General features: G+C 49.2%; 1 pseudogene; it reads right to left on the bottom strand.

Annotated features, from left to right (window-relative positions):
* Nucleotides 1–7,970: 7,970 nt before the first annotated feature.
* Nucleotides 7,971–11,008, bottom strand: LOC120841072 (annotated as a pseudogene).
* Nucleotides 11,009–11,232: the final 224 nt, after the last annotated feature.

The following is an 11,232-nucleotide window of genomic DNA, read 5'->3' on the forward strand; positions in this document are numbered from 1 at the left end:
AATGGAGGTCTTTGACGTCATTCTTGTTGCGTGTGCTCGCGCACACCGGCGGCTGCTGGCTCGTGGAAAAAACGTGCGCCACTTATTATGGACACTAAATTCCTAGGTTCAGTATTCCTTTAAATATAGGCCGAGGTGCCCGCAATCCGACGAAGGCCAATCTGAGATTTGGTTGCACGACAAAAGATCTCCAGTTAGTCAAAATAAACCCGCATTTTTTTTTATTGGGGTGTGTTAAGTGATTTTTGTTGGTTTGGCTTAAAAAGCCCTAAGATATGAACACTTGCTTTGCTTTGCCTTAGTTCGGGGCGCAGCCAACTCTACGGGCTGATGAAGCCACTGAAGCAGCGCCAAGAGCGTGAGGTCAGGCAGTTCGTTCTCTTTCTGTGCCTGTGCGGTCAAGCTAAACTAGAGCCACTAAATAAGCTAGCCTTCATACACATCTTGGTGCTTAAATGACGGTTGTCAGTTATCTGAAGCTTTACCTGAAATCTCAGGAAACGCGTTTCCGCCCTCCACAAATGTAGGAACAGTTCACGACAAAGGAAAGCAATATTACGTGCGCTTGCTGACACCGAAACTAATGCTGAGAAAGTCGCACTTTTGAATCATGACGATCGGCAGTTGCGTTTGATTTGTTACTAACCACAAAGATGGCGGCGCCCACAACAATTTCGGGGGAAAAAGAACAACCGCATCTCCACGTGGTGAATGATGTTGATTGGAGCGAAGCTCTGGTGGTGCTTGTCTGCGTAGACGCTGAGCCGCAGCATGCCGAGCCTTTTGTTCGTTTTCATTCATGTCACGCTGCGGTCAAATGCTCAAATGTGTATATAACCACGTTCCATACCACACGTTCTTTTTCTGACATGAATGAAAACGAACGAAAGGCTCGGCATGCTGTGGCTCACCGTCTACGCAGACAAGCACCACCGGAGCTTCGCCCCAATCAACATCATTCACCGCGTTGAGATGCGGTTGTTTTTTGCCCTACAGGAGCACGGGAGCACGTGCTCATGTGCTCGTGAGCACGGGAGCACGTGCTCATGTGCTCGTGAGCACGTGAGCGCGTGAGCTCACGAGCAGGAGCACGTGCACACGACGGCGGACGGACATACGGACATGGCTAGCCCCGTATCCACATGAAGGGGAACTCCGCGAACGGATGTCGTGACGTCAACACCCCGGTAAACTCCGTCCTCGGCTCCGCCACGTGCACCTGCGGAGCTTTCGTGCTGACAGCACGAAGCCTCCGCGCCTCCGCCACGGAGGAGAACGGGGAGAACGGCGCCGCGAGGCGTCAAAAAGGGATGACGTATGTCTCACGTGATGCGCGCTCCGCGGAGCAAAGGAGCGGATTTCTCCTTCGTGTGGATACCCCATAAGGAGCTTTGCCCCTAAAAGTGCCGATATTCTAAGCGTAGCTCATTTGGTTTAGCTTGCAGGCTAAACTAAGTGCGGGGGGTGGGGGGGGGGGGGGGGGGGGGGGATCGTTTGCCGAGTGTGTTGTGCCACGGCAGATCAGAGCGTGTAGAAAAATGCTGAGCGCGAGCTCCGTTCAAAGCACGGACCTCACGCTGCAGAGCCTGCGTGGACTAGGGTGCCTTCATGTGCGCTTTGCTTAGGGTGGTGGCATCTCGCCATTTTGTCCCACACGTTTATTTGTATTTTTTGTTCAGAAGCGCGTGAAAGAGCGTGCCCTTGCACGCGTTTGTGGCACTGACTGTGCTATGGCAACATTTTGTTTTCGTCGATTTCTTTGTATTTTTCCCGTGAGCGCGTGCTGTCGGCATCGGGTACTACAAAGAGTGGCATCACCCTAAACAGAAGGACATTGAGGCACCCTAGCGTGGACTAAATCCCCTCAATGTGTTTGCGTTGGTCTTTCAAGTATACCTCCAATGGCCAGTGCACGAGGCCCGTCTCTCGAGCGGACCTTGGAGGCAAATGGCGGCGCAGCACTGAAATGACTGGCCGTTGAAAGCGAATGGCGGCGGAGCACCCGCTCGTGGCACGTGTCTTGCGCGTTTCCACAACAATGGTTGGCGGTACTTGTAAAAAATGCCTTTATCAAGGTGCTTTAGCAGGGACCCTGGGTTCAGTTGCCCATCTACATCCTACCGTCGTGCGATCGCGTATCACGTATACTGCGTAATGCACGTTAAAGACCCCGAGCTAACAGTTGCACTGAACTTTTTATAATCTTCAACGGGTAACAATGTCGCCCTACGAAACTGCTTCTCTCTAAAAACTAATGACTAATTTTGAATGCACCGTTAGATTGCATTTTTAATGTGTGTTCGCGTTCTTTTTCTTCTTTTTTTTTGTCTACATCTTTGATTATGCGGCTCTTACTTACGAATATGATGAAACAGACTATAGTTGTTGGACTTCTGGAAAAATAATATATAACTAATAAAATAACGCGTGAACGCAAAAGACAAAAAAAAAAAAACACACACACAAAGGTGCACTTAATTAAATAATTGAAATGATATAATTGAACATAATTGTGTTTTCAAAGGTTTGAGCACACCAAAAGCTATAAAAGCGAGCTCGTTGCTTTGGATGGTGCGCTTGTTCACTGGAAGGGTAGTTCAAGACAGTATGCTCGCACTTGTATGTTTCGCTTCGTTCGCACGATAAAACAAAATAGTTTACTGGTAATGTATTTAGTGAAACAAAGCTTATTTTTTGTACATGTGCAGTGCCCTCAGTTTCCGCGTGATTGCATGCTTGTTTATCATTATTGTTTTCTTTTTCCACGGCGATTCATTTCGTACTCTTTTGTGTGCTACATGTATTAGGGACCAAGGTAACCCAGGAGCATTCTATTTAGCGGATTGTAAAAGAAACCTATGCAACTTGCCACGTGTGCCACAATGAATACAAAATATTCTAAGCTTCACATGTGACTGCTTGCCTGAGTATACATTATTGCCTGTCAAGAACAATTGCGATTGTATGAAATCACGTGGAAAAAACTTGTTCTAAGCACGCGACCGTTGGCATATAGTGAATGCTCATAATCGGCGCAGAGATGATTGGTAGCTGTCAGCAGTTGGAGTTTTTCTATCAACGCAGAGTTAAAATGTTCCCTTCTTTCTGTTGTAAGCGATTAGGAGACGAGTTACACCAAATCTGAGGGCAATAAAGTACTATGAGCATTCAAATATAACGGCCTGAGCAGTATATGTGTACAAGCTTTAGCTTTCGATGCACCCTTAACTTTCGATGTGCTCAACGCTAGTGCAAAATGTAGGGTAGTTTCATTCTTAATCAGCGTGCCATGTGCGTGCTTACACTATATTTTATACAACTTCAAACTGCACCCGTTCGCATCTTTTTCATTTATGCACACCACTACTTGCGCGCATAAATCACCAAATTAAGACTGGTACAGGGTGTCACAAAAAAAAAGATTGCGGGTTTTTTTTATTTACCGCAAAAATCACCTACGTATCGCCTAACGCTCATTCTCCGCCCAAAGGTAGCACTAGGTCACAACCAGATGCTAAAGTTTCATCCCGAACGGATTTCTGAAAAGCGTTTTTTATCAGATGTTCTAATACTTTTGAAAACAAAGGAAGTACGGATATGGGCCTATAGTTATTAATGTTGTCAAAAAACCTCCTTTGTGCGAAACAGCAGCTCTTGAAATTTTCATGCCATCCGACTCCGTCTGCAACGGGACCTGATTTAGCGCTGGACGTAACGGCGATTGTCCAGGCCGCAGTCCAGACGGCGGTGAGAGAAGTGGTCAGCGGTATGGCGCTTCTCCAGACTCAAGCGGTTGCTTCGCCTGTCTCCGGCGTGGGGGAGACGGCGCGGCTGGTACCGTCCAGTAGTGTTGACGATTGGGCTAGTTGGTCATTCATATTAGCGGAAAACAAACAGCGCAAGGACAAGGACAGAGTAGAAGGCGGTAACAGCGCTGTGTGTGTCTACCGCCTTCTACTCTGTCCTTGTCCTTGCGCTGTTTGTTCTCCGCTCGTACCGTCGTTCAACCCGCTTTTATTAAGCTGCACGACGGTTGACATGTGGATCCGACGAATCGACGACCTTGCCGACACCTATCATTGGACTGACAGGATGACGTCCGGCAACGCCCTTACGAAGCTCGAGGGCCCGGCGAGGAGCTGGTACGATTCCCTGTCGTCGGTAGATAAAACGTGGACGGAATGGAAGGAAGAACTCAGGCGCGCTTTCCCGTCGGCAACATCGATGCAACGCCTGCATCGCGACATGGAGGATCGGCGTCGCAAGCGAGGTGAGCCGATTGAATCGTACTACTACGACAAGCTCTCAAAGGCTCGTCGGTGCAACCTTAGTGACGAGGCGTGCATCGAGTACATCATAACCGGACTAAACGACGAAGGCGCTATCAGGACAGTCGGCGTACGCACGTACGAATCCCCAGATGAGCTACTTCACTGCTTAAAACGCCTTGAAGAGCGGTTGGGCAACATGGCGTCCTCGGCTTCCCCGGCGTAGAAGGGAGCATCAAGTTCGCCCTTGACTTCGAGGCGCCGCTTCGACAGCGGAGCCGACCGAGCGACAGGGTCGAAGTCCGAGGCGCGCCGTGAGACGGTGGATCATCCTCCGCTCAGACCGAGGAAGAAGCCGCTCTTCAACGAAAGGGGAGAAACGCTCTGTTTTAACTGCGGCGACTGCGGTCACGTGTCCTTGAACTGCCCTTCGCCCCAGCGGAAGGCGCGGTGCGGCGTTTGCAAGCGCGTGGGTCATGACGCAAAGGACAGTCGAGAAAAGCGAGAAAGCGGGCCGCGGGTCACCCAGTATGTGGTCGATGCAAACTTCCGCGCCGCCGAAGCTGCCAATGAAAAGTACTTTATGCCTGCGAAACTAAATGGCCACGAAGTGCGGGCGTATGTCGACCTGGGTAGTCAGTGCGTTACTCTGCGGCAGGAGGATGCGGACCGCCTAAAGATATCCTACTCAGAGCCGGCAGTGCCGTTTACCATCGGAGGGTACGGATCTGGACGACGTTACACCATGTGGCGAGACAAGTGCTACCATCGCGATCGATCAAGCGACGGAGGATGTTCAACTGCTTGTGGTGCCCGGCAGCTCGCATTCTATACCCCTTCTCGTGGGACCACCTTTCACGGAGCAAGCTCATGTAACGGTTGTCAGACGTTGAAACACGGTGAGGATTTTCGAGGAGCGCGAGAACGTTCACGAGAACGACGACACGTTGAGCTTTACTGAGATCCCTGATCTGCTGCAGCGTTCTGTCTGCCTTTGGTCAAAGGAATCGACGGTAGTTAACCGAAGTATGTGGGATTCGTCCTACTTCACGTAACGGGCAGAGCACCCCACACGGATGTGTTTGTCGACGCACAGTTTAGGGGCGAAGAAGGAGGCGAACACTGCATACCACGCTGTACCTTGAACGTCAGTGAGGACAACGAAACTCGCCTGCCAATCATGAACGTGTCGGATCGCAACCCCGACATCGAAGAGAACGAGCGGATAGCACGAGCGGTGGTCTGCTATCCAGACGACGAGCCCTCTCCGAGGAAAGCGCTGAACATCAACACGGCTGAACGACGCCCTGTGCCAAGCGAGGAGATCAAAACGGGGCCCTCTGTCACTCTGGAGCAGCGAGAGGTACTCGAACGCCTCACTGACGAGTTCAGCGACTGCTTCGCGCGCAATATTTCCGAGATTGGACACAATGAAGATCGAGCTGACGTCTCAGGAGCCAGTCAAGTTCCGCCCCTATCGACTCTCCTTTGCGTAAAGAGTCCACACGAAGGAAGTCATCGCAGTACTCAAGGAAGCGGGGACCGTCGTCGACTCGACCTCAGAATACGCGAGTCCTATCCTAATGGTACGAAAGACGACGGGAGAACAAAGACTCTGCGTGGACTATCGAGCCTTGAATCGTATCATGAAGAAGGACAGATACCCACTGCCACTGATTGACGAACAGTTAGATCGTCTTCGAGGGAAGTGCTTCTTCAGGAGCCTCGACCTGGCGTCATGTCAGCAGAGTCGCGACACAAGACTGCGTTTGTCACACCGGACGGTCATTATGAATTCGTACGTATGCCATTCGGATTGGCCAACGCCCCGGCGGTATTCCAGAGGATGATTAACACTTTGTTGGGACCCCTGCGCTACACTGTGGCACTTGCCTACATGGATGACGTCTCGCTCCCAAAGACTACCGTAGAGGAGGTACTCGATCATCTGCGGATGGTTCTGGATGTCCTTCGAGGAGCCGGACTAACGTTACGACTCAGCAAGTGTTACTTTTTCTAAGACCGAGTGGACTACCTCGGTTACGACATTTTCGCGGGAGGTGTACGACCGGGAAGTCACAAACTCCAGTGCGTCGCTGACTTCCCGAAGCCCACAACCATACACCAGGTACGCCAATTTTTGAATCTTACGAGCTACTTCCGAAGATTTGTGAGGGGGTTCGCTACCATTGCCAAACCTCTAACGAGGTTGACGTCCAAGGGCGAACCCTGAGAATGGACCGATACACATGATGCCGCGTTTGACGAGCTCAAGAAAAGACTAGTCGAGAAACCTATTTTGGCGCACTTCTCGTTCGATGCAAGAACAGAGGTTCACACTGATGCCAGCAAAGATGGGCTAGGAGCAATCCTCTTACAAGAGCAAACAACGGAGAGCTCCACCGAGTCGACTACGCAAGTCGACGAACAACAGACTGCGAAGAGAGATACCACTCGCACGAGCTGGAAACGTTAGCGGTTGTGTGGGCACTCGAAAGGTTCCGAACCTACCTGATCGGACTCAAGTTCAAAGTGGTGACCGACTGTAATGCAGTGCGTGCAACGATGAGCAAGAGAACTCTTCTGCCACGAATTGGCAGGTGGTGGCTTCATCTCCAGGAGTTTACCTTTGATATCGAGTATCGAAAGGGCACAACAATGGCGCACGTCGATGCGTTAAGTCGTTCTGCTTACGACCCTCCCGGAGAGATGGAAGTTGTCAGTGGCCTGCAGATCCTCACTACGAACGTCGGGATCGAAGGCTGTCTCGCTATTGCCCAGCAGAATGATCCCAAGATCATGGCACTGAAGGAGAGACTTGAGCGGAAGCAACACCTTTCCAAAGAAGACCGTCGCGTTCAAAGCGAATACCAGTTGCGCAACGGCAAGGTGTTCAAGAAGTTCCAAGACAGCGACTCTGTGGAAAAACTCCTGTGGGTCGTTCCGAGCCATGCACGTTGGAGGGTGGTGAAGTCGTTCCACGACGACATTGGGCACTTTGCTGTGGACAAGACTCTGGCAAAACTCAGGGAAACGTACTGGTTCCCAGGCATGAAACGCTACGTGAGAAGGTACATCGCCGCGTGCATCGAGTGCCTCTTTCACAAGACGACATCCGGATAGAAACCCGGAAAGTTGCACAGTATCGAGAAGGTCGCGAAACCCTTTCACACCGTCCACATTGACCATCTCGGACCGTTTGTCAGGAGTAAGTCCGGAAATGCTTACATAATTTTGCCGTTGACGGCTTCACAAAGTTCGTGCAATTGAGAGCAGTTCACAACACGTCAGCTGGACCGGCAGCACGGTTTCTACAGGATGTGGTCAGCAGGGTTGTAAAAGTTACTTCAAAAATGTACCTAAGATACAGTTACAGTTACTCATACGAAAATGTACCTAGGTGCGTATCTAGCTACTCGCTTAAAAATGCACCTAGGTACAGGTACAGTTACTTCAAAGGTACTTGTTATTTTCACGTCAAGTATTTTTCTGAAATTTGTCAAATTATTATTGGAAGTAAATCCTTTGTATACCGGGATGTACACAAAAACAAGGTTGATAAACGTGCTTTATTGGTGTCAATGGGAGATATAAGGCAAAACGCTCTCACCAGAGCATTCGAAGACTTTGTCTTTTTCACTTGAGTGCTCGATTTGACCTCAGAATCAGGACTTCTTCGAAATGTTCATCCGACATCTTCGATCGCAGTTTGGTAGCAATTGTTCCTCCTATGCTAAAAACGCGCTCCACTGCCGCACTGCTTGGAAGCCCTGTGTTGAATTTTAAGAACACGCTTTTCAGCAGCGGCATGTGCTTGAGACAGTCCAGACTTCTTGTCGGAGCAAAATCGGTCTACTGTACAAACTCCTGCTCCCATGAAGCAGATGAGGATGTTGTTTCGAAGTTAAAGAAGTGCTCACAGTCTTCTTCGTCCTCACCACTTTGTTCGCCTGACGACGCTTTTTATATAGTTGATGTTCGCATAAGTTCGTTCTTTAGATAATCCCAGGCCCGCTTCCGTTCCACTTCGTTGTCTATCCATGCAACCTTAAATTTTGGATGGCACACGGCAGATATTATCACATGTTTTCCTTCCTCGATGCCTGCAAACCTCTTATTGACCGCCGCGATTAAGCTCTCGACCACCGGGCGGCAGTACCTCAAGTTCTCTGTCAGCAACGCGGACATTTTTTTGCGAAGTGAAGCCACTGTAGGCAGGAGATATGCCATGAATATGCTGTTTTCGCGCTGGAGAAGAGTTATAGCCTGTGCGAGAGGTGTAAACACCTGAACATACTGATCAATAAAGTCAATGTCTGACTTCGTGAATAGCGGCATTTTAAAATTCTCACAAACTTCCTTCAACTTTCTCTCACTGTGAACAAGCATTCCGTGAAGCGATTTGAGGCAATCGTATGTAGAGTTCCACCGCGTGAGGACAGGCGTGGGCAAAGATCCTTCACAGCTTGAAGAGATGGCTTCAGCAACCACATTTCACCTCGCTTGCTTCTTCCATAATGCCGAGCACTTGCTGAAAGTCTGCCTTATTTGCTTCTTCAGCTGCGGCAACGATTCTTCAGCGTTGTCCACGTCCTGCAGAATTAGAAGTAATATGAACCGATAGCCGCTGTAAGAGTTTGCCTATTTACCTTCGGTGCGATCAGATTCAGCATATGGCACACACAGCGCTGGTGTTGAGGAAGTGTGTAGACCCCATCAGATTGGTCACGAGCTTCGAGGACGTTATAGATTGGAACAGGTGCCACAGATTTCCACCTCTATCTCACTCTCCGGTGATGTGTCTGTGTAGTCTTCATAGTGCCGCCCAAAATGGCTGTATAAAATAAAAAATAAACATCTATTCTGGCGAAATTGTTCGAATTTTTTAGTAAGAAATATCAAAGAATTCATTTTCACCTGAAAGCCTTTATGAAATTGGAGACACTGTCCGTTGTGGTACAGGTTATTTTGTCGAGGATATCCTACTCTGTGTATACGCCTTCTAACGTAGATGCAAGAACATCGAATGTGTGCCTTCCTCGAATGCGACGACAGCCCAGCACAAAAAAACACCCTTCCAGCGTGTCTGGGTCGATCCCATGTGCTGTCATCCCAAGGTAACTCCTTAAGACACCAAAATCAATTATGGCACTGAGAATGCCGCATAATAAAGAGAAACCACGACAGTTACCTCTTATGAAGTGACCAAGTGACCAGCAATCCGCAGTAGAAGAAACATACTGAAGATCGCCAAGCTTTTTTCTTATCACTTCCTTCGTCTCAGCCGCATCCTTACTGATTTCGCTCATCAACTTGGGTCGACTCATCACGTGACGGCCGGGGAAGCCGCACTGCATCAGATGCCTGAAACTTCTCTGTTCCACGAAGGAGAACGGCAGGTTGGCATTTACAATCAGTTCCTGGACCATTTTGTCTAATGGATCTGAAAACCAAATATCAGTTCATTCAATAAATGCAGGGTTGCTCTTCGGTAGCAGTACGAATCTATCTTAGAACGTATTGTAGACAACTTTCCGTCTGTCAACACTCAATTATGTTAAAGAACTCCGGCACGTAGCAAGGATCTTGTTGCGGGCGGGAGGGTGGGCGGGGTAGGGGGGCGACTACGACAAGATGCTATAGGTGGGGGAGGGTGAAAGCAGGTCCCAGCAGAACAAGATTTGAGGGGGGGGGGGGGGGCAACCCCCTAGCTACGCCTGAAGAAACTCCCTCCTGGTTTCTAAAACACCCCCAGAAATACTACTTCCAGAGTCACAGTTATAATTATGTGCGGAAAATAGTATTGGGAGACCTTAGATATGTAAATGTTCATTTCACATAATTAAGCACAACAAAACTGGCAGGCTTCGTTGTCAAAACCTAATGCAGCAGTAGAAGGATACAAACATCAAGGGCAGATAGATAATCTAAGTACTCGTACTCTGGCCGAACGGGGACTTCGAGCTCCTGATGTAGTCTGCCACTGATGGCTGGACTGCTGCTATTCTATGTTGTGGAGGCCCTGTGTTACATTCGGGTCTTTCCTTGGGTGCCGCGGCTTTCCGTTTTACCCCGGCGACGTTCGTCTTGCTCTTGTCGACACTCTTTAGTGCTTCCTTGTGAGACCTCTGGAATAAGCAAAGCATGACTAGTTAATACCTATTGCACCGTATCAGAACAGCTCAGCGGCGCAGGACACTAGTCCAACTAGGTTTCAGCATTAGCACTTGAGACGAAAACGATATTTCTGCCAGACGCCAAAGATGGTCTACAGCGGCGGAAAATTCCGGACGCGCGGGCATTAAAAAGAGAAAAAGTGGTTGCTTTCAGTAAAACTAAAATGAAGACGATATCTAATTGATCAATGACAAGGCAGCTTACAAATAATTGTTGTGGGTCGGGCAACAGGCTACAAACAACCTATTCGCTAAAGCGTCATTCGCGAAACCGTCCATTCGCTCAAGTGATTCCTATTCGCTAAAGTGTCATTCGCTAAAACGTCATTCGCTCATATTATATAGACCACTTACCATCAGATGCTTTCTGACATTAGACGTGCTAGTGACGGACGCCGAGATGATCTTGATTTTCGGGGCGCACTTCAGACACCTAACATCAATGTTCCCATTCTCTTTCGTTTTCACGAGTTTAAAATAATCCCTATAAAAGGGCCATGGTACGTCTGGTTCGCCTTCTTTTACGCTACTGACGATGGCCGTCTCATTGATGATCGAAGACATGACGATGAAGGCAAATTGCGTCCGCAAGTCAACCAGGCAATCAAAGACAATGGGGCTGACTCAACCGACTCAACACTCGGCCAGAGAAGGCAGCACGTAACGTAGCCACGTGGCCACGTAGCCTTCGTTGTTGTTTCCGAGAGACCTCTGTCATGCCTCTGTTTTTCTTTTTTCTTCTGCTCTTCCTTGCCACAGCGGCACGCTTAGCATAGAGCCCGAGTTGC

This window comes from Ixodes scapularis, unplaced genomic scaffold (assembly GCF_016920785.2).
Source record: "Ixodes scapularis isolate PalLabHiFi unplaced genomic scaffold, ASM1692078v2 PGA_scaffold5__190_contigs__length_132052651, whole genome shotgun sequence".
Lineage (NCBI taxonomy): Eukaryota > Metazoa > Arthropoda > Arachnida > Ixodida > Ixodidae > Ixodes > Ixodes scapularis.